Here is a 25,522-nt window from a genome sequence, read left to right as displayed (position 1 = left end):
GTGTAATCACAGTATATGTGGAACATGTAGAATTGGTTCTGAGGACAACTGGTAACGGTGGTTGGACTAAATATTTAGAGATAAAAATAAGGACTCCTTCCTCTGAAAATGTGATGATTGTGATGATGTTGCTCGTCGGATGCAATGTAGCATTTTATTATCATGATTGAATGTGTATAAAATAGTGTTCAAAAACTACATAAGATATTGGCTATTGGCTAGACATATTGAATTTGTATGTGGCATCTGTTGTTGCAAATCTAGACTAGATACTTTGGTCCAGAGGGGAATTTCTGCAGTCATTTTATTATATAGACTCAAAAGTGCCATTTTAAAATAGCCAACCAAAATGTCTCTTAGTCAAAACGTCCTACATTCATTTCACACCCATATTTTGATATTGTTTCATGCTAGGAGCAAAGTATAGTATCTGTTCTGATACTACACTTCATATTTTCTGTCTCAGTGGAAGAGAAATATTTTTAGATTGAGGCAATTTTTATTTTGTCCCATTCAGAGTGTCCCTATTTGAGAAGCTGGATTTTCTCTACATAAAATTTACCTTGTGTTTAACTCTGCTTTCATAAGATTAGCAAATAAATAAGGGACAATGGACGCCTTCTGTAAAGGTGTCTCAGCAGAGAGTATGCAATGAAGCAAGAGTTTCACAATCTATAACCCTACCTCTCTTAAAGCGGTATTGCTATAGTGTGGCAAGAAGTCATCCAAGAGGACCTTATATTTTATTTCTTTTTATGCAAATAAATAATTCAACATGTAATATCTTTTCTGCCCTCAGTCAATGAAAGAGAAATCCTGAGGCAATTTTTTATTTTTGTCTCATCTGAAGTGGCCGTTATTTTATTTATTTATTTTTTGTGTGTGTGGAGTTCGTTTTTCCACACATTAAAAACCAACTTTGTGTTTAACTCTGCCCTTTTGGAGAAACAAGTAAATGGGGACTTGATGAACTATGTGAAAATCGAAGTTATCGTTGGCATTTCTACTGTAAGTAAGGCGTTAAACATTGACCAGCAGACTGTGAACGGTATGCGAAAGCGGATGATTGACTTTATCGTTCAATAAAACGTATTATATTTCAATAGGTGCAACATTCTGAAAAAACTATGTTTTCGTTTATTTTTTTCTTGTTATACTACAGAGCAATATCATAAACCAGACAACAAAGGGTTAGGATTTTTTTTGTGTTCGTTTTTCTAAGCAACCATATTTCCTCAACCATACGTCCAATCATATTTCATCAATAATACGTCCGATCATATTTCATCAAGGATGAAATATGATTGGACGTACAGCAACTTTCACATAAATTTTATTAATATTTTCTTCTTCATTTTTATTAATATTTTCTTTTTCCTTTTTCATTTATTTATTTATTATTATCATTACTATTATTATTGTTGTTGGTGTTGTTAATTATTCAATATATGGTAGTCATACAGGTGAGACTGGCTAAATGGTTAACGACACTAACTGACAACCTAGGTGTGCCAAGTTCGAGTCCAGTTTGTTACACAGAAACACTTTCACTTACGGATGTTGGCAACCTTCACGTGGCCCCTCTTGTAAGTACTCGAATTTTTTAAAATTCCAACTAGAAAGATATCGAGGAAACGAATGCCAACAATAATCATGTGATTCATATGAAATGAATGAATGATGCCGAACAGCATCAGTAACAACGCCATATTTGTTTTTATTGCTACAAAAAATATTCATGAAAATATTGATGGTGACTATGGAACTACAGCAGTTCTTGTTTATTTCAATCAACGTACAAGTTTTTGTTAGTATATCACTCCTCCATCTCCCCAAAAGGAGAAGTTGATCCATGGAAGGACAGTATCACTACTAAACTACCTTCATCCCCTTCCCCCAAAAGGAGGATGGAGTGCTCAGGAAGGGATGGTATCATGACGAATGAATATATACTACACTACGACCACGCTTGAATTAAACATTGAAAGATAGTATAAGCGTACAATAGAAAATAAGAATATAGTTTCGGTTTCAGCAAGGCAGATAGCAAATTTACATTAATAATAGATTAACAACAAAATATCTTCTAATTATGATCATTTTTATAGAACTACCTGTCTGTGGAACACAATACTGCAGGGCTGCTTCCCAGATGACTATGACATGGTTGTTTTCAAATCCATTGTAAACAAGTTCTTATTGTTGTCCTCTTTAATAATCAAATCCTACCCAGTGTTCACCATTACTGATCATCACGGCGTTGTCTCACCAAACACCTGAAACTCATTAACCCTTATCCTCGAATGGCCTTTGGGCCTTGATAAATAACGATCTGCTAGTTAAAAAGAAATCACAAAGATCGAAAGCATTCAAGATGGATTATATAACGGACCATATAACCTAGTACACCAGTTACACTTCAGAAAATCGCTTGAATAATTGAGAAAATAATTGCAACAAATACAAAAAAAAACCAACAAAAACTGTAGTTTTTTTCAAACTTGGATATATGTATGTATAATATATACATATTTTAAAAAAATATGTATGTATAATATATACATATTTAAAAAAAAAAAGGCCTCTTTTCAGTCTTGAGAGACAAAAGATACCCCTTGTAAGAAGTTCAGAATGACTGGAAACAATGCTGGGGTAAATATTAGAAAGAAAAATGCTATTTTTGAGTTTTCCTTCTTTTAGGCTAGTTGCACAACTTGGGCTTAAGAATCAAGCCTATTCTATTATTTAATCTATAGTCCGAGAAAGCATATATACATACTTTTCTTAATCATTGGTACAGAAGTCGAAGTCGGCATGCGAAGCCCACAGTCAACATATGTAACCATAACATAAAACCATTCCCATCTACTCAATGTTTATCTCTCTCCCACAAAGGGAAGATGTGACACAAGATCGGTAAAGTGGAATTTGAAAAGCCAGCATCCTAGAAGAAGAGCATTCTGGTAATAACAAATAAGAAAGACATATTATAGACTTTTTCAGAGTTCATTCTCATAGTGAACACGCTATCACTCCACAAGATTTTAGACTGACAGAGTTTTGGGCATGCTTGGCTGGTGTGGTTTATGTGGTTTATTCTCTCTCAGTCTGTGTCATGGCTCTGTGCAATTGTAAGTGGTCCACCGTCCAAGGCTTTACTTTCTTGCCATTTGAGAAGGGGTTAGGTTATCGTCTAAGGCATCTCTACTGGGAAATGCTGACAGGGTTATCCAGGTATTTTTTTGGTCAGTCAGAGTATTTGTCGTCTATGGTTCTGGCTTTTCAGATCCCACTTTCCTGGCTTTGTTTCTTATCTTCTCGTTGGTTAGGGGAGATAAATAAATACAATATCTCGCCCTTCTGACATTTCACTTCCTCCGGAAATGATATCTTTTTCTGTTTTCGAACAGTGACCAAAGTTTTAAGTTTTTTTTTACATTTGTTAAAGCATTCCTGTTCTGATGGTGCTTGGGGTTTTGGAACTTCAAATAAATCATAAATCACCTACAAATGCTTTTCTTTATAATTCTGTCCAAAAATATACCAATTTTTAAGTCTTTTGATAATCGATTGGAATTAACCTGTATCTGTTCATATCTTATTCTTATCGTCAATTTGTTGTATCGCCCGGCAATTAATAAGAATAAATACATGCAAATAAAAGAATATAATATTTATTTCTCTCAATAACAAATAACAAATATATATACTATGTGTAGCTCTCTTTTTAAACTTAGTTCATTTCGGTGTTATATTCTCAAAAAATTCGGCAGGGAGACCGATGTCCACTTGTTACAAACAGTTCAATTAAATTATACCTTAGTTTTGTTCACATCCTGACGCTAACAGTTTCCATAGACCATTCCATGACTGAGGACACCTCATCTATGGGGTCTCTCATGTTTCTGTTTTAGCCTTGCATACACGCAACAATCAATATAAACTTAGTAGTATAATTAACAAAATGTATATTATCAAAAATTTGTTACAGAAATACACGTCATGATTCTGAGACCATAACTGCCAAGAATCGCTGCACAATAATGTAGTAAGTGTAACTGTATTTATAGTCTTGGATAAGTCCATTATTCTTGAAATAGGTATATCAACTTACTACATAATACCTCCGAAGGCTCCCCTCTCAAAGTTGGCACAACAAATACAAAGAAAAATAAAATATCGACTTCAAGCTTGAATTTGTAGAAGGAGCCTTTTATTCGGCAATGGGTATTGCCTCAATCTCTACTAACGGCAAGAATAGGAAGAACTGTGCGAGTGTATTATTTCGTTTATTATTTATTCATAGGTTGTTTGTTTATCACATCTGATCACCTCAAATTTCCAACTCAGAATCTCTAAACTTCTATCATTCTATCTCTCAGAGCCATGTGACGTAATATATTCTAGATCAGGTTTACAATCACATTGACACACAGGTTTTTCGCCAGATCACCAAAGTTAAGCAACGTCGAGCCTGGCCAGTACCAGATGGGTGGCCATTTGGGAAGATGAGGCGCTTTATGTACCGCAAGGTAAAATACCAGGTTGGGAATCTGGCATGGTATATCCTTTTATCGAGGATAGATGGGCCTCTCTTAAGCTGTGGTAGTCAACTCATCTAGAGATGGCGTCACAATAAAAAAATACCTTGGATAGCTCTAGTGAAGCATCAAGCATTCAGTTACAGACAAGATCGGAAGTACACTACCAACTCGTGTAGTGAGTTCAATCGCGGCTGCAGTCGCATGTTACGTTACGTTTTTTTTAGATCGGGTTTTCTGCCACTATTAATCTCGGGTACCGTGAATTGACCTCTGCTGATCTTTCGTCTGCTACATTTCCTGTCATTCTCAAAGTATGTATCAATCTAGCCTTAATTAAAATATATATTACTTGATATAACCTTCCAATATTTAACGCTGGTAATGAGAAGTGTTATCACTTCACAATAAGATCATTTTAATTTGTTTGACAAATTAGGGGTGAATTATTCTGAATATGTCGATTTATTGTCCTATTAAGGCGTACTGACCTGCACCCATAAACACCAGTGCATTACAATTTGAATACAAGCTGGGACATTGTCCTACAATACCTCAGCACACTTTGATAACCGATTTTATAATCCCAACGATCGTTATTTATTTTGTTGGCTTTTATTTAAATAATGAAATTTAATACTATCGATGGCATACAATTGTTTGGTCGATTAAAAAAAATTTAAAAAAAAAAACGTATTTAATTTTATCATTAATTTTATTTAATTTATTGACGAACAATAAAATCTGTCATACAGAAATATTCGATATATCAGAAAGTGAATTTATACTTTTTTTTCTGTGATAGGAACAAAAAAATAATAATACCCTTTCCTCCTCTCAGTATCGGTACTGAATGTAAGTTTTCATGTAACATATGTTTCGTGGTAGGATATAAACTAACTTGATTGAAAAGCAAAACATCGTGAAGCAAACATGGCGGCTATTTAAAGTATTGGATTGTGAAACAGATTTTTATTAAAAAAATTTTTTTTAAATGAGTTAATCGATAAAAGAAATTATGGATTAATCAAAAGCGAATCAAAATCAATAAGATTCTAACATTGCAACATAACTTTAGAAGATCGATTCTCAAAATACACTAATTTTTTTATTCAAAAGAAAATAGACGCTTTAATCATCATTAAAAGTCATTAGAAATCAAGAATCCACTATAATTGTTGCACAGGATCTGTTTATTTTTGACAGCATTAACGGAGGTAAGTGATCAAGCAGCCGACTGTAAAATCGATTATGCTGGGTTCAAATCAAATCAGATCGATTTGAGTCATTTATTCATCAATACTGCTGGAGAAAGGATGAAAACCAGAAAATGCGTTAAATAGCAACTTGTGTTCAATTCATCGTATGCAATAAATCGTTTGCAATATGTAAATAACCTAATATTAAATAACCCTACAAGGGTGGATATATCATTAAATAAACAAGCCAAACCGTTGAGAGAGAGAAAAGAAAGAAAGAAAGTGAAGAGAAAAACAAAGTGGGATAGAGAAGAGAGATGGGAAGATAGATAGAGAGAGAGAGAGAAAGAAAGAGAGAAAGAGAGAGAGAATATATATTCAGAATTATTTGTCAACTTGTGTTCAATTAATTGTATACCTTGAATTGTGTACAATAGATGTGGTGTTTCAGCATCAAATAACCCCAAAAGGGTTGATATGCCATAAAATAGACAAACTGCTGTATTAGAAACTAGAAATGCATACCAGGTAAATAAAAATGAAATAAAAAAACAAGACACAACTTTTGAATAGTGATAGTAAATCACAAAAACATATACTTCGCCGATGCAATAATCGGACATGAACGATGCTTTAGTATTACAATGTCGCTCCTTTTTATCGAACTTTCTCGACTTCCAACGACGCTGACTAATTTGCACAGTCACACGTCTACGACCATCGCTTTTGAAATTCGACAATCTCAAGCTTCATGGGTAGCCACAGTCTCTTTACAACAAACACTCGGCAGTGATGAACACTTATCTTGCAACCTCTTCACACTGCCATCACACAAAGGAAACTGTTGAGAGGAGAGAGAGAGAGAGAGAGAGAGAGAGAGAATGAGAATATATTCAAAACTAGCAGAGAGACCCGACGTTGCCCGGTATAAAATGATGATCAACAAATATTCTACACTTCCAATACTTTTTTAAAATCGAAATCGGTGAAATCGAACATTTTTTCCAATCAAATCGATTACTTGCCTGCTCTAGTTGGAGACCCATTGCAGTGCACCGAGAGGAACCTTCACATGCCTCCTAGCAGTGACTTATTTCACAATACATTATAGTCCGCATTGCACTGTAGGGAATCTATTGTTGATTTTATGAAATTATTTTTATATTTATAGAATAGCTTCAATTAAAGTTTCAAATGCAAATGGGTCAGTTATGCTCAAAACAGAAACATTCATTTTACATGTGCCCTTATCTTACCAACGACCCGTCTGTTGATTCTATATGCCGGGCTCTTCTACTGGTGCAGTGATAAAACTCATAAAATGCACGTGTGATGTTAGGCTGTATAAGGGTGTTAACTTTGGTCAAATTGGACTGTTTCTTCTTTAATTGGATTTTTTTTGAGTATTGATTTTTTTTATACTTATCGGAGGCGTTCCGATACAAAACCGATCTAAGAACACTGCTAGACACATAAAGTAAATTTGTGTTAAATTTCAACATAATCGGCACAGTCGTTTCGGAGCCCATAGAGAACGAACTCACACACACACACACACACACACACACACACACACACACACACACACACACACACACACACACACACACACACAGAGTTCCTTTTATATAATAGCAGAGATGTATGTCATCAGAGAGACTTAATGATATACAAAATAACTTTGCTTTGTATTGATGCAAATAACATTAATAAAGAAAAACCTTTATTTTTATAAAATTGTGTTATTTATATTCCTTTGCGAAATCATTTAGATAGTTTCGTTTGAACGCCCCACACTGTAACCCGATCTGAGTCACCATATTTTCTTCTTCTTTGTTGGTTGGAAACTGAATAGCTTTGCATAAATGGTAAACGCACTGCATAGGAAATTAGCAAATTACAATATTTTGTATACCAACGATTCTATTTTGTTGAAACTGGTTCACCCTCATCTGATAGAATCAGGTATTTAAGAAAGGGGTCATGTGAATGTTGCTAAAATCCCTAAGGAAAGAACACGAAAACCCTAAAAGAACTCGAACATAGTAGGTTGAGTTATCAATTGACGTCACCATCACAATCACCTCCCGTGTAAATAGTTGAATACGAATAACATATATTATGCCACACCTGATGTGAAAAAAGAAAGAAAGAAAGAAGAAAGTTATTCATGGATTGTGATATAAATTCTTAAGACTGTCCATCATTCTCATTTATTCTCAATTGCAAATGGAAAACGAGCACCTGTCTGCTTTATGACTTTCCTGCCGAACTTAATTGCTTGCATATTTTGAAAGAAATCTATCTAAAACCCACGTTATGCTTTTCGACCACTTAGAGCCTTTAATATTTTTAGTGTCCCCCCCCTCCATTTATTGTTGGTCTAAGCATCACTGATAACTATTATCGTGAGAAAATAAAATAGTCAGGTTAGGTGGGAGGTTAAATCTCTTCTCGTTTTTTTTGTTTTTTTTTTTTTAGCGAAGGAGTAACCACTTATCAAGGCCAAGAGGCCACTCAAAGATAAGGGTTAACGAGTGTACAATAGTCAATGGGACAATATAGTAATCGTTAATAGTGGAAATTTGGTAAATTGGATTACTTAAGGGGATGGCTCATCAAGAACTTGTTTACGTTGGACTTGAAGACGATCATATTGTAGTCAGCTGGAAAGCACAAAAATGGAAGAGGGTTCCACAAGTGTGCAGTTCTAAGAAAGAAGCTTTGTTCATGTAATCTGCGTTTAAGTTTAGGCACCAATAATAAAGAGTATGGGAAATTATTGATAGTAGTTTCAGCTAGATGTGTGCTTTTTGTAAAATTCAGGCCAGAGGGAATCATAGGTTGGAGCTCAGACGAGCACTTGCCATGAAAATAATGATAAAGCAGAGACATGGTCGCAACATCTCTTCTGTGAGAAAGAGGTTGCAAGGAAGAGAAAAGGGCATTCTTCACTAGGCTACAGTCCATTTTGAACTCTGTCAAGGCAGGATAATGTGCTTCTAGCAGCTCCTGCCCAGATGTGGCAACAATACTCCATCCTTGGGTGTACCTGGTTCTTATGCAGGTATAGAATTGCACCAGCAGTGAGATATCTACTGGAGCAGTAGAACGATTCCACCATTTTTCAAGTGACCTTGGCAACTGATTTAATGTATGTGTTCTATTTCAGATCAGGAGTAAAGGTCAAGCCCAGAAACTTGTCAAAACATGGAGCCTCTCCAAGACGAGAGCTATTCATTTCAATTGATGCCAGATGGAGATCAGAGCGTTGGTGATGTAAAGACAGAAGCTTGGTTTTAGATGCATCAAAATTAACCAACCACCTCTTTCCCCATTGTACCATGTGTTCAAGATCAGAGGAGAGAGAATCAGAGAGAACTTGGTCATTTACGGCCTTTGAAGTGTTGCCATAGATGGTAGTCGTTAGCATAAATCCCTACAAATGATCTTAGGATGTGATTCGAGAGTTCATTGATGTAAATCAGGAAGATAGTTGGACTCAGGATGGGCCCCTAAGGGACTCCAGCATTAATAATGTGAACTTCTTATTTCTGCTCATAAACCACTACTCCTATCAAAGAGAAATGATTTAATAATTGATAAGACATTTCCAGCTATACCGTAGCTGGAGATCTTATGGAGTAGACATTTATGCCATACCATATCAAAGCCTTTGATATTTCAAGAGCCTTAGAACGGAAGCCTCCATCGAGAAATTCACGAGTCCTATGAGATATAATTGTTACCACATCTGCTATAGATCTAACAGAACGGAAACCATATTGCGTGTCACTAAGAAAGTTATTTTTGATGAGGTGGTTGACTACTACACTATTTAATACAGATTCTAGCAACTTACTCATGACGCACAGGAGACTTATTGGTCTGTATTGAGAGGGAGATGACCGATCACCTGAATTCTTAAATACGGGGCATACTGATGAGATTTTTCAGGGCGTTGAGAAGCAATTTTCTTTCTTCTATTATATTATTATTATTTCAAGTAACCTTACTTCCGTTACTCATCTATATATATAAAAGGCAAAAATCGGTGTGTATGTATGTATGTATGTATGTATGTATGTATGTTTGTTTGTAACGCTAAAACTTTTGAAAGACGGAACCAGAGTTGACAAATTTGGTATCATATTGCACCTTGATCACCCGGATGACAAATATCGAAATTTCACGTCAAACGGACCAGTAGAAAGGGGTCAACTGATCGTTTTTCTCCTAGGGGGGCCCCCAAAAAAACCTGTCATTTTAACGTTATTCAATACGTGTCACGTGACGTGACGTCAGCTTAAACTTTTGACAGACACAACCAAAGTTGACAAATTATGTATCATATTGAACCTTGATCACCCGCATGACAAATATCGAAATTCCACACCAAACGGACCATTAAAAGGGGGTGAACTGATCATTTCTCTCCTAGGGGGGCCCCCCAAAAAACCTGTCATTTTAATGTTAATATTACATAATCCAAAAACGCTTAGTCATGTCACGTGACGTGACGTCAACATCCAGTAATGGCGAACAAATGTAAACAAACACTTTGTTTTACCGATACTTTTGTAATTTCTCTTCTGCTTTGTTCTAGAGATTATTAAACTCCATGACAATGTCTCCAACGTATTTAACTGGTTAAAAATAGTATTTATACAAGAGTTTTAACGAAAAATATCAGGAAAAAATGTACAGGAATAAAAAAAAATTCAGCTTTCAAAATATTCGTCGATAAAAAAACCGATCTTTATATTTACGCTAGCCATTTTGTATATTACCACGTGACCTGCTATCTCTTAAACTGGAGGGGGGGGGATCCACTTGAATCCAACAAAACCAGTAATTTTTTTTTTCTATTATATATACATCATTTTCTATAAAATTAAGTGTAGACTTTATAATTAAAACAAAAAATGTTATTCATACTAAAAAAAAAAAACGCTTAGTCATGTCACGTGACGTGACGTCAACATCCACTAATGGCGAACAATTGTACCTATTTACTATGCCTCCCCACGGGACAGAGTTAGACACCAGGGTCGTTTTTTAACGTGGAGAAAAGGTACAAAAATAAAAATTGTCTCAGTCGTGGAGGATTTCTCCTCCACCGAAAGAGAACAAGAAATAGAAGTGCAGCATCTGAAGAACAGATACTACACTTTGATCTTGACCAAAAGGCCAAGAATGCGAACAATTGTAAATAACAACTTTTTTCACAAAACCAACACCGTCTTTCTTTTTTTTTCTCTCTCTTTCTCTCTCTCACCCACTTACTCTTCCCTCTCTCTCACCCTCTTTCTCTTGACGTCACACCACTGTTAAACTGTGGGGGGGGGGGAACACATTCCCAGGCATTATCTCCTATAGATGCACATTTTATTAGAAATTCAGCTTTCAAAATATTAGACGATAATAAAAATATAAAACCAACACCCTCTTTCTCTTTTCTCTCTCTCTCACCAACTTACTCTTCTCTCTCTCTCACCCTCTTTCTCTTGACCTCCTACTACTGTTAAACTGTGTGTGTGTGTGTGGGGGGGGAAGAGGCAGCTTGAAAACCAACAAAAACAGTGCACAGTTTCCCAAGCATTTGGGGTGGGAAGGGGGGGAAGAAGCCGAGCGCACAGTTTCGTGTGAGAGAGAGAGAACAATTCTCAACCTATATACTCAACAAATTTTTTATCTACAGATTTGAAAGTTTGTATATAGGGTATTCAGACATATGGAAATATATCTAGCATAATCTATCTATTATATCTATAAAAGTGAAAATGTGTGTGTGTGTGAGGTAGCCAGAGAGAGAGAGAGAGAGAGACAACAATTCTCAACCTATATATTCAATACATTTTTTATCTACAGATTTGAAAATTTGTATATAGGGTATTCAGACATATGGAAATATATCTAGCATAATCTATCTATTATATCTATAAAAGTGAAAATGTGTGTGTGTGTGTGTGTGTGTGCGTAAGAGAGAGAGAGAACAATTCTCAACCTATATACTCAACGTATTTTTATCTACGGATTTTAAACTTTGTATATAGGGTATTCAGACATATAGAAATATATCTAGCATAATCTATACATTATATCTATAAAAGTGAGAATGTGAGTGTGTGAGAGAGAGAGAACAATTCTCAACCTATATATTCAACAAATTTTTTACCTACAGATTTGAAAATTTGTATATTGGGTATTCAGACATATGGAAATATATCTAGCATAATCGATCTATTATATCTATAAAAGTCAGAATGTTTGCGTGTGGTTGTGTGTGTAAGGTTGCGAGAGAGAGAGAGAGAACAATTCTCAACCTATCTATTCAATAAATTTGTTATCTACAGATTTGACCATTTGTATATAGGGTATTCAGACATATGGAAATATATCCAGCATAATCTATCTATTATATCCATAAAAGTGAGAATGTGTGCGTGAGAGAGAGAGAGAGAGAGAGTAAGTACAATTCTCACCCTATATATTCAACAAATTTTTTATCTACCGATTAGAAAATTTGTATATAGGGTATTCAGACATATGGAAATATATCTAGCATAATCTATCTATTATATCTAGAAAAGTGAGAATGTGTGTGAAAGAGAGAGAGAGAAGAGAGAGAGAGAGAACAATTCTCAACCTATATATTCAACTAATTTTTATGTACAGATCTGAAAATTTGTATACAGGGTATTCAGACATATGGAAATATATCTAGCATAATCTATTATATCTATAAAAGGTAGAATGTGTGTGTGTGTGTGTGTGAGTGAGTGAGTGAGTGAGTGAGAGAGAGAGAGAGAGAGAACAATTCTCAACCTATATACTCAACAAATTTTGTATCTACAGATTTGATAATTTGTATATAGGGTATTCAGACATAAGGAAATATATCTAGCATAATCTATCTATTATATCTATAAAAGTGAGAATGTGTGTGAAAGAGAGAGAGAGAGAACAATTCTCAACCTATATATTCAACAAATTCTATCTTTACAGATTTGAAAATTTGTATATAGGGTATTCAGACATTTGGAAATATATCTAGCATAATCTATTATATCTATAAAAGTGAGAATGTGTGTGTGAGAGAGAGAGAAAGAACAATTCTCAACCTATATACTCAACAAATTTTTTATCTACAGATTTAAAAATTTGTATATAGGGTATTCAGACATATAGAAATATATCTAGCATAACCTATCTATTATATCTATAAAATGACCATGTGTGTGTGTGTGAGAGAGAGAGAGAGAGTCAGAGAGAGAGAGAGAACAATTTTCAGCTTGTGTGTGTGTGAGAAAGAGAGAGAGAGAAAGAGAGGAAGGAAAATTCTCACCCTATATATTCAACAAATTTTTTATCTACATATTAGAAAATTTGGATATAGGGTATTCAGACGTATGGAAATATATCTAGCATAATCTATCTATTATATCTATAAAAGTGAGAATGTGTGTGAGAGAGAGAGAAAGAGAGAGAGAGAGAGAGAACAATTCTCAACCTATATATTCAACTAATTTTTTATCTACAGATTTGAAAATGTGTATATTGGGTATTCAGACATATGTAAATATATCTGGCATAATCTATGTATTATATCTATAAAAGTGTGAATGTGAGTGATGGAAAGAGCAAAAAATTCTCAACCTATATAACCTATAAAAGTGAGAATATGTGAGAGAGAGAGAGAGAGAGAACAATTCTCAACCTATATATTCCACACATTTTTGGGCACAGATTTGGAAATTTGTATATAGGGTAGGCAGACATATAGAAATATATCTAGCATAATCTATCTATTATATCTATAAAAGTGAGAACTTGTGTGTGTGTGTGTGTGTGAGAGAGAGAGAGAACAATTCTTAACCTACATACTCAACAAATTTTTTACCTACAGTTTAGAAAATTTGTATATAGGGTATTCAGACATATGGAAATATATCTAGCATAATCTATCTATTATAACTACAAAAGTTAGAATGTGTGTGTGAGAGAGAGAGAGAACAATTCTAAACCTATATATTCAACAAATTTTTTATCTACAGATTTGAAACTTTGTATATAGGGTATTCAGACATATGGAAATATATCTAGCATAATCTATCTATTTTATCTATAAAAGTGAGAATGCGTGTGTGTGAGATAGCGAGAGAGAGAGAGAGAGAAAAAGAGAGAGATAAAAATTCTCAACCTATACATTCAACAAATTTTTTATCCACAGATTTGAACATTTGTATATAGGGTGTTCAGACATATAGAAATATATCTAGCATAATCTATCTATTATATGTATAAAAGTGAGAATGTGTGTGTGTGTGAGAGAGAGGACAATTGTCAACCTATGTATACAACAAATTTTTTATCTACAGATTTCAAAATTTGTATATTGGGCATTCAGACATATTTTAATATATCTGGCATAATCTGTCTATTATATCTATAAAAGTGAGAATGTGTGTGATAGAGAGAGAGAGAACAATTCTCAACCTATATACTCAACAAATTTTTTATCTACAGATTTGAAAATTTGTATATAGGGTATTCAGACATATGGAAATATATCTAGCATAATCTATTATATCTATAAAAGTGAGAATGTGTGTGTGTGTGAGAGAGAGAGAGAGAGAGAACAATTCTCAACCCATATACTCAACAAATTCTTTATCTACAGATTTTAAAATTTGTATATAGAGTATTCATACAAATAGAAATATATCTAGGATAATCTTTCTATTATATCTATAAAAGTGAGAATGTGTGTGTGTGAGCGAGAGAGAGAGAGAGAGAGAGAGAGAGAGAGAGAGAGAGAACAGTTCTCAACCTATACATTCAACAAATTTTTATATATAGGGTATTCAGAAATATCGAAATATATCTAGCATAATCTATTATATCTTTAAAAGTTAGAATGTGTGTGTGTGAGAGATAGAGAGAACAATTCTCAACCTATGCACTCTACAAATTTTTTATCTACAAATTAGAAAATTTGTATATAGGGTATTCACACATATGGAAATATATCTAGCATAATCTATCTATTATATCTATAAAAGTTAGAATGTGTGTGTGAGGTAGCCAGAGAGAGAGAGAGAGAGAGTAAGAACAATTTTCAACCTATATATTCAACAAATATTTGATCTACAGATTAGAAAATTTGTATATAGGGTATTCAGACATATGGAAATATATCTAGCATAATCTATCTATTATATCTCTAAAATTGAGAATGTGTGTGTGAGAGAGAGAGAGAGAACAATTTTCAACCTATATACTCAACAAATTTTTTTATCTACAGATTTGAAAATTTGTATATAGGGTATTCAGACATATGGAAATATATCTAGAGTAATCTATCTATTATATCTATAAAAGTGAGAATGCGTGTGTGTGTGAGAGAGAGCGACACAGAACAATTCTCAACCTATATATTCAACAAATTTTTTATGTACAGATCTGAAATATCACATTTGTATAGAAGTAGAAATCTTGATACCTACTCTGATACCTAATAAAAGAAAGGACACTCTTTAGGGCGGATTTTGATTATAACAAGTCACTAATTAGAAATTATAATAAACATTCTAATAATTTAAGAATTTTACCAAAATAAAATTGCATGGTAATCACCCAATTTCTGCCACAAAATTTTGATTGGCAGAACTCATAAACATAAAATATATATTTTCTAATTTCATCTTTTTTTTTTCTTTTTACATAATCTGGTTTGATGTTTTCCCAAATATTCAAATCACTATATTTTGCTGCTTAATATCAAATACAGCAACTGAGTTATTTTTATGCATCAAACAATTACATTTTCTCATTCATCCAAACTAATCACTGAACATCAATTTCATATTTTCTTCACTAAAATATTACTGTGCTTGATGTCATCAAGTGGAGCGGATCATTTTTTTTTCATTTGTTCACACATTTTTCCAATTTATATATATTTTAAAGATTCTTAGCCTATGTCATTGCATACCAATCTGTTTATTAAAAGTTAAGGTTCACTGTAAACACATATGTTACACCAAAATAAAAACGCTTCAGATAATGTCTTGATATTCAATTCAGTTTCTCACATGACATCTTATGAAGTTAGTAGAAATGTTACAGACTTTTGAATCTCAAACACTTTCAATACTGTGCACTGATATTTTCTTTTTTGCAATATAAGCACATTCATGATTTTTTTTACAAACGTTAAAAACTTTCACATTGTGTAGCAATATACTGAAACAATTATAAAAATATTTGTTTTTATTTTGAATGATGCAGGGCATCTGAAGAGAGATTTTTCTAACAAAATGAAAGTATAATTTTTAGCAATAGGTATCTAGGAAAAGGCCACTACATATGTTATAAGTTCCAAATTTCCACAACCTGGCCAATACTGGTACATGCTAGCAAATTTAGATTTGCAATTACAAAATATGATTCTAATTTTTTCCTTTGCTCTTTATTCTAACACTACACTAAGTTTACTGTGTTATTTCGCTACAGTTGATATTGTGTAGAACAATAAGAAAATCATAGTGAACAATGCATTCAACAAAATTTCACACACATTTCTAGATACCTATATCTAATAAGTTCAAAAGAAAGGACACACTTAGGGAGGTATTTTGGTGGTCAAGTCACTAAAAAGAGATTAGCTGGTTTCCCGGCATAGCCCAGGATATAATAAAGATTGACTGAAATACATGTTCTAGCTGGTTTCTAGGCGTTGCCAGGGATGTAATATAGACACATTATGTTGTATATTACCTGTTCTCTTCTCCCTAAGGTAAAACAATTTCATATACATGCTGTAAATTACCTATGCTAGGGATAAAACATGAACAATATCAGTCCTAGGGTAGATAAAACAAATAATACATAGAGATGAAAGATTCCTCTCCCCTAAGAATCAAACATATGTTCAATATCTGCTTTTGTTTTTTCATTATTTATACGGTCCCGAGCAACGCCGGGTAGCCCTGCTAGTCTATATATATAAAAGCCAAACGTCTGTGTGTATGTATGTTTGTTTGTAACGCTAAAACTTTTGAAAGACGGAACCAAACTTGACAAATTTGGTATCATATCGAAGCCCCATCACCCGGATGACAAATATCGAAATTTCACGTCAAACGGACCACTAGAAGTTGGTCAACTGATCAGTTATCTTCGAGGGGGCCCCTCAAAAAACCTGTCATTATCTTCTATATATATAAAAGACAAATGTTTGTTTGTAACGCTAAAACTTAAGATGAAAGATTCCTCTCCCCTAAGAATAAAACATATGTTCAATATCTGCTTTTGTTTTTTCATTGTTTATACGGTCCCGAGCAACGCCAGGTAGCCCTGCTAGTCTTTATCTAATTGGCATCTTATCTGTCTGTCTGTCTGTCTGTCTGTCTGTCTGTCTGTCTCTCTCTCTCTCTCTCTCTCTCTCTCTCTCTCTCTATTTATCGAATTCCAGTGGGGAGTTTGTTTTTCTTTTTATTATTTGTTCTCCATTTTTTTCTGTCATCTCTCTCATTTTCTCTCTCTTTCCTTTACCCCTCTCTTTCTTTCTCTATCTCTCTAATTTTGCTTCCCTTGTTTATCTATACCGTTCTTCCCTATCTCTTTCCCTTCCCGTCTTTCTCATTCTCTACATCTCTTTATCTTTCATTTACTTTCTCTCTCTCTCTCCTTTCTATTTGTTTCTCTTTTTAATTTCTCTTTTTTACTACTTCCATTTTGTCCTCCCCTCTCTCTTTCTCCCTTTATCGCTGTTGAGTAATGTAGGTTAGTTTAGATATCCGAGGAGTTTGCTAGAAGAAATGATTCTACATTGTCTACGTCCACAGATATTTGTGAATGCAAGCCTCAAGTGAGGAGGTGAATTTGTTTTATTTGAGTGTACGTCTGGTTTGATGCGAGTTTTTCGTTAGAGTTGTCATTTTATTTAATAGTTTCAGTTTTAGGGTGAGGGGTGGATGTGTATAACACCAAATATGCACACAAAAATAGAACATCAGCCAACTCTTCATCAACAGAATTGTGGCTTTGAAAAAGCCCATCGAAGATGGATGCAGGGTCCCTTTTCATGCACGATATGGCACTACAACCATCCCGATATTATACAATTGATTATAGAGCAGTAGCTCTAAGCATTACCAAAAGTGTGGGCTCCTATACTACAAGTCGGAATACAGCAGCCAGACAAACTGTCAAACCAGTACCCTCAAACATGCCAGAGAAAAGTGACCCAGTTCAATCACATGAACATATGAGGCAATCAAACACTTCTAAGATGCCCAGTTTTAGGGGAAGAGAATGAGACAGAAGTGGGAGACAGCGTTCATTGCCCTAGTCAGCCAAACAAAGCCAAGCAGTGGGTATCTGTTGAGTCCCTGTGATCGCACCTCTGTGCCTGGCTAATAGACAAAGAAGGAATATGAAAGCTTGGCATTAGGAAGAGCCTAATCACTCCTTAAGCAGTTTAGGTTTGCAAACAGATAATTTGTTTGAGTCACCAACTCTAAGAAAGTTGTTGGCCATTTGTTTGGTGCCATGACGTACGAGGTCAGTAGCATAGATTTAACGTCAGAGTTTTCCTTCTCCTGACGAAATCTATGGGTGTATCAGCACCAACAAGAATAGCCCCACACCTGGGTTCTAAACCAGATATTTCTGCACCCTGGCATGGGTGGTTAGGATTAATTGAGTTAGTACTTGAAATAATAAGTACACATTTATAAAGGTACACTTCTCCACAAAAATTAAAATAAAATTGACTATAGGTTCCCCTCTCATTATAAGTGGAAAAAAGGGAGAGTAAGTATAAAGTATATGGTGTAAACATTAGATTAGTATCTATTAATTATATTTAAATGAGGAATATAATTTGGTTAAAAGGTTGTTAATGAATACATTATTAAAATAAGAATATGAGGGTAAAGAGTTAAAGTATGATTCAAAATGGCATTAGAATTTGAAATATAAGTTTTCATGCAAAAACAGACAACACCATTGCATACTTTAGCCAACATGGGGGACAGAAACAAATTAGTCTTGAATATTGAATAAAATACAGCAGAAATAAAATATTTGCTAAGTAAAGCTAGAAAGAAGAAAAGAAAAACCATTTTTAGCTATGATAATTTCTAGAGATATTTAAGTACAAATATAAACTATAGATATTAAGTATCTACTCAATATAGATAAAAACATAAAATATAGATATTAAGTATCTACTCAATATAGATAAAAACATAAATATAATATACATAATAAATATAGATATTAAGTATCTACTTTAATAAAGTTCCTTTGCTTTCTGAAATTAAAAATCGATAGAAGATAAGAAGATAAATCTCCCTCAAATACATTGCCTTCAGTCGTACAGAGAACATTGCCCTCGGTCATCCATGGCAGCCTACAGCTGTACGGTGGACAGGTTCATCAAAGTTTAAAGTTATTAAACCATTAGATTTGATTTGATGTAATGCATACTGTTGTCGTGGACTCTGCAGTCTAATATGTTGAGTTCAAATCCAGTCAGACCTGTTACATTGACTTACAGCAGCATGAGAAAAGTTATGAACCCCATCTCATAGCAACTTGTGTTGAATTAATTGCATACAATGACTCTTCTATAGTAAGGTTTTGTTTTGTTTTTCTGTTTAACGTCTGTAGAACTCCGATAAGATAATTTTATGCAGATCCACAATATCAGATACACAATATCGGATACACAATATCGGATCCACAATATCAGATCAACAATATCGGATACGAAATATCAGATACACAATATCAGATACACAATATCGAATCCACAATATCGGATCTACATTATCAGATATGCAATATCAGATACGCAATATCAGATACACAATATCAAATACACAATATCTCTTGTAAACGATCAATTGAGTGCAGTCACTTGGACATAAGTTACCACTTTTTCCATTTTTATAGAAATTGCTCAAGACAAAGTGTGAAGCAACTTTATGTCAAAAGCTAACAAGAATGAAAATGATTATCGCAAAGACAGGAGATGCTAATTAACACTAGTATTGAAAAGATCAAGGCTACAAGTAGGAGGAAAACAGTCAGCAGGAAGAGAGTCCCACAAACGGGCAGTTCTTGGGAAAAAAGCTACTGAAATATGAATCTGTATTACAGTGAGATATCAAAACAGTGAACTGGTGCAGACCACTAGACCAACGAGTCAAACGAGCTGGAACAAAGGAAGCAGGGAAGAAATCAGATGATTCTGAAGAACACATGCCATAATAATATTTATAGAAAAGACTGAGACTAGCAATATTACATCTATAACAGAGAGAGGTTGCAGAAAAGAAAAAAGGGTGAGGCCAATAAAATTACTGATATGTTTCTGCACGAATTCACCAAAAAATATATAAGTTATTTGTATTTTTTTAATATTTTTTATTTTTGTTCATGCCAAACAAGACATATTGCCACTGAAGCGTAAGAGGCTATTGTAATATAAGCTAGATTTATAGGGAGCAACCTGAGGGAGGAGTTGGACAGCAAGGCGTTTGTTCATATTGCATTTAAATTTTAACATGTTCGTACGGTTGCGGGAAACAGGGAGTATGGAGAAAAAACGTCTAAAGGTAGGCAGGTTGAAAAGAGAAGCTATTATATTGGAAAATTTTACAGCATCTAGGCATCTCTATAATGAAAGGGTGGATTATTTGGATTGCTTTTCTCATCTCGGATATTATTTTCACATTTTACTGATGTAAACTCAGACCTTCTTTAAGTGCATCTTTTCAGACCTAGAGATCTTTATGTCGAACTAGGGAATGCATCCTCAGTATGGATGACACTAATTAAGACTGACTAATTGACTGACCATCCAGTTATAGACAGGTGATCATGGCTTGCACGAGTTTGCCTTTTCTTGGATGCTCAAACGTCTGTCCGCCATTTAATTTGATCCACGGTATCCCCTTCATAAAGTTGCCAAACTTTTAAGTCTTCTGTGATAGTTACAGCCTAGTTCTTGTGTAGGCAGACTCTGCATTATTCACTCACTATTGCACTTCATATGATCAAACCAAAAATAAAATTTAAAAAAAAAATGAATTTACACTTTTCTACCTGATCATAGCTGATAGAACGAGGACAATATAACCCTGTGGATTAAATAAAAGGTTCAATTTGAAATTTCAGATAGATTCCTGAGTGGAACATAAGGATTCCCGAGTTCAACAAGAAACATCTGAAGAAGGTTGGAGATTATATCTTCCGAAATGCTGTGTGAACAACATCCAAGATGCGAACAGTAGTCCGAATGATCCAAATAATCTAAAATATTAATCATCATCTAAAAAATTCTGAAATTTCAGTTTATTTTATTGATACTGAGTTCTATTGTTTATTTCATCTTCCACATAGTCAAGAGTTCTTGTGATCATAGTAAGCATGGCGTAACGAAATGGGCAATTTTCTTGTTATAATAGATTCATTGTTTGCATATATTGAGTACATTTTTGTTACATAATTATCTCCCTTGAATATTGGCTACCTTCCTGCCAAAAATGAAATTCTTTCAAGACATAAAATATCTTTTTCTACTTTCCTTCCTTTGATGATAGAAGTGTTTAAGTCTGCAAAAACAATTAAGCAGCTGTTTCGGTTGGAAATTCCACAAATTGTCTCAAGATGTCAGGAAATGAAATCTCGAAGAGAAAAAAGGGCCTCGATACAAAATTAGATGTTAGACGTAGAGAAAAATGTCTGTTTCAATAAAGCAAAGCTGATTTTTTTTAATTCAACTTTGTAGTTATGAATCATGATCTTTATAAAAATACACTAAGGCATTTCATGTTTATGCATAAGTTTCACGAACATTTAAAAAAAACTTAAATCATCCAATCAGCAAAGATAATGACTAGTGATTAATATGATATTACTAAAGTAAAGTTTTGACTTGTGGTAGTTTAGACATCGAGATGCGATACGAATGCTAAAACGTGAATGGTTCTAATTGCTTGCCCTCTTTATTTTTACAGTTCGTTTCAATATGTTCTCTTGGTCATTTCCCAAAGCTAATAAGTTTTAACATGAAGGTGTTACCTCAAAGAATTTTCAACCAATGGAAATCTTTCCAAGCTGCAGAAAGTAAAACATATATGTGAAACTAATAAGCCATTGCCAACTCAGAAATTCCTATAAGACATCTCTTCCTGATCTACATCAATGATCTCCCAAAACACATACTTAAATCATTCGTTGATATCTATGCTGATGACACGACCATCTATGACAACACATCTAAGGCCGTAAATGACCAAGTTCTCTCTAATTCTCTCTCCTCTGATCTTGAGCGCATGGTACAGGGGGGGAAGGGGTGGCTGGTTACATTTAATGCATCTAAAACCAAGCTCCTAGCTTTACATCATCAACGCACTGATTCCCATCTCGCATCAATTGAAATGGATGGGTTTTGTCTAGGGGAGGTTCCATGTTTTGATAAGCTTCTGGGATTGACCTTTACTCCTGACCTGAAATGGAACACATACATCAAGCCTGTTGCCAAGGTCGCTGGAAAAATGGTAGGATCCTTCTATCGCTCCAGAAGATATCTCACTGCTAATGCAATTCTCTATCTATATAAACGCCAAGTACGTCCAAGAATGAATTACTGCTGTCACATCTGGACAGGAGCTGCTAAAAACAGCCTATTCTGCCTTGACAAAGTAAAAAATAGACTTTGTGGCTTTGTGGGAGATGCCCTTTTCTCTTCCCTACAACCTCTCTCCCACAGAAGAGACATTGCGAGCCTGTCTTTGTTTCATTGTTACTTTCATGGCAAGTGCTCATCTGAGCTCCTTTCTCTGGTCCTCCATCGCCAATCTTTCTCAATAAACACCCGTCTAGCTGAAACCACTGTCAATAATTTTCCCCGCTCTTTAACTGTTCCAAAACCAAAACGTAGATTCCATGAACAAAGCTTCTTTCTTAGAAGTGCACGCATGTGGAACTCTCTTCTGTTTGCCTGTTTTCCACCTGACTACAACTTGGATGTCTTCAAGTTCAACATAAACAAATTCCTGATGAATCGCCCCCTTAAGTAAGACACTTTATCAAATCTCCATTACTAACAATTACTACGATACTATCCCATTGATTACTGTACATGCAATAACCCTTATCCCCGAGTGGCTTCCTGGCCTTGATAAGTAGTGACTTCCATATATATATATATATATATCAAAAAAGACATGCTTAACAAAATCAGTTAACAGATTATATAAGCTGCACCTGAAAAAACATGCGCTCTTCATCCTCACCCCCGCATATATATTTTGGAGTCTTTCAAGTGCACTTTAAAATTTTTAAATAGAAATGTAAATATTATTAATATTTATAGATTAATTCTACCCAGATAAAAATGCTCAAGATTCAAGATAGAGCATAAATATATGAAGAGAGCTAAAATTTTGGAAATAATTATTTACAACATTTATTGTTTGTATGCAAAGAATACAGGGTGACCCCAAAAACACAGGACATTCAATTGTTTTTCTGAGCATTTTGCAGTCAACGGAGAAAAAAAGGCCAAAGATCCTAGTGTTTTGATGTGATGTTTTGAATATAATAAACTAGTTATGACCAAAGTTTCATTTCATTCGGACAAAACACTAAGAAACGGGGCCTACTTAGATTTGGGGCCCGTTTTATGGGTCACTCTGTACAAGATAAAGTTAATTATTTCCATATTTCATGGAGTTTCAAAAATTTGACTTTTTTTCAAAGGAAAATGGTTAGCAAAAGAAATTTTATAAAGACTAGATATAATTTTGTTAGCACAAAAATTGAAATCTTCAAACTTTAAAAGAAAGTAATGTTTGAAAGATTATATAGAAATACTAGACTACCCGTAACCCGTTGGGTCAGTATGTTATATTAGCTATGGAATTAATGTATGAGCGTGACACTTGATACATAAAGAAAATAGTTTTTTGTAACATAACAAAAACATTTTTATGAAAGTATATTAAAATGAAAAAAAATATAGATAGATTTCTATGAGTCGTTCTGTTTATAATTGTTTATTCTTGAAAAAAAAAAACTTATAGCCATTGAATTATAAGTGGTTTGCCATACTTATAGGTAAATGTGCACCGAACAGATACCATAATAATTAAAGTTAAATTCAAATTTTGATATATTATTATTATATAATTGATAGTTGAAAGTACAGAATAGTTAAAAACACTCTCCCCATATTAAGAATGACTTTTTAAGTAGAAAATAGAAAATAAAATGTAACTTTTTTTCCATTTATTTTATTTAAACAAACAAACATTCATGACCCATTGGGTCAAATATTTAATTTATATGCTAATAATAAGGTCAATAAAACTAATTAAGACACTGCGGAAATGAACGATGTAAAAAAAAGGCAGAAAATATTAACAATTGTTTATTTGGATAATTTAAATGTGAAAAAAAAAACAAATAATAAGGACGCTGAAAACATACACAGTAAAACAATACGTTTTATTGTCACATTTATTATTTATTTGTAACGCAAATTAAAAAAAAACATATTTTCAGGATTATTTATTTACGTTGATAGTGTAGAAGAAAATGTATGACTGTTTTTAAGAAAGGTGTATTAAAAAATGTAGAATAAATTTAAAAAAAAAAAGGAAGGCGGTGGGGAAATCGCCGTTGTTAATTGTTCTTGTTCTAATTGTCAACGGGGCAACGTTGATTTATTTGTAAGAAAATTGTGACAGGATAGTTGTAATACAGAATAGTTGCAAAACATCTCCACCCTCTCCATGTTAAATAATAATTTTTAAATAATAACGTTGATATTTCAGTGCACAGGTCAAATTCTGCAAAAGTAGCGATTTGTGTTTGTTTACACTGTTATGGGTTTATGTTTATGTACGCATGCGTAACCGGAAATTGTAAACCGGATGTGTGGCTACAGCAAGGTCATTTGAGTGTTATAATTATATAGATATACAGAATGACAACAAATGCGATTCTGCTATATAGAATTGGAAAGTGTGAGTCCTCTGATATTAAGTTGCAAGGTTCTTTTGGGGGATGGCTACTACACAGCAAGACATGATGGAGTATGTAAGTACCTCCACTAGACCATCTGCAAAAACTTAAACATCCAGTGTAGCAGCAAGTCCTGCGAACATCAACCTGAAAGTCAGAAATGACTTATATACTATACATTACGACCATGTAATCCCTACAGCCCTCTACCTTGAAAATGCTGCTGTGAAACCTGATATAGTTATATGGAATAAGTTAGAGAGAGCGGCAACCTTGGTTGAAGTGAGTGTCTTTAATGATGGAGGTCTGAACAGAGCTGAAAGGAAGAAACAGACCAAATATCAAAGTCTCATGTATGATATGAAAAGAAACTGGAATCTTAGAGAGATATCAATCATACCAGTTATTATAGGTACCACAGGGCTTATAAGGAAGAACCTGAAGTCCTACCTGGTGAACCAAGTGCAAAATAGATCCAGACAATTGCACTTAAGAAAACAATGAGGATATTAAAGAGAGCTCTCGGCTGGTTTCAATAAAAAGCAGGGCAATGTTAGCAGCTGGTTTGGCCGCTCCATATCCAACATTACAATCTTCAAAGGAAGAAAAAAAATGCAATAAAGGATATTCAAATTGATGTCCAAGTATGATGATGCATTTAGACAATAACAAGATCCAATCAATGAAGCTGGTTGAACATTGATAAAATCCGTAAATCCATTGTTGGTACGT

At 34.1% G+C, this 25,522-nt stretch overlaps 1 long non-coding RNA gene and 1 pseudogene across 3 annotated transcripts in view; both read right to left on the bottom strand.

The window, feature by feature from the left end:
- Positions 1-25,522, bottom strand: part of LOC145291089 (uncharacterized) — a 563,704-nt gene that overhangs the window by 25,062 nt on the left and 513,120 nt on the right. The gene's annotated exons all lie outside the window — the stretch shown is intronic.
- On the bottom strand, positions 10,810-10,943 carry LOC145242791 (U2 spliceosomal RNA; annotated as a pseudogene).

The sequence above is a fragment of the Euprymna scolopes genome, chromosome 2 (genome assembly GCF_053919585.1).
Source record: "Euprymna scolopes isolate OS-2025 chromosome 2, ASM5391958v1, whole genome shotgun sequence".
Taxonomy (NCBI): domain Eukaryota; kingdom Metazoa; phylum Mollusca; class Cephalopoda; order Sepiida; family Sepiolidae; genus Euprymna; species Euprymna scolopes.
Note: the sequence above shows the minus strand (reverse complement) of the source record. Positions and strands in the feature narration are given on the sequence as shown.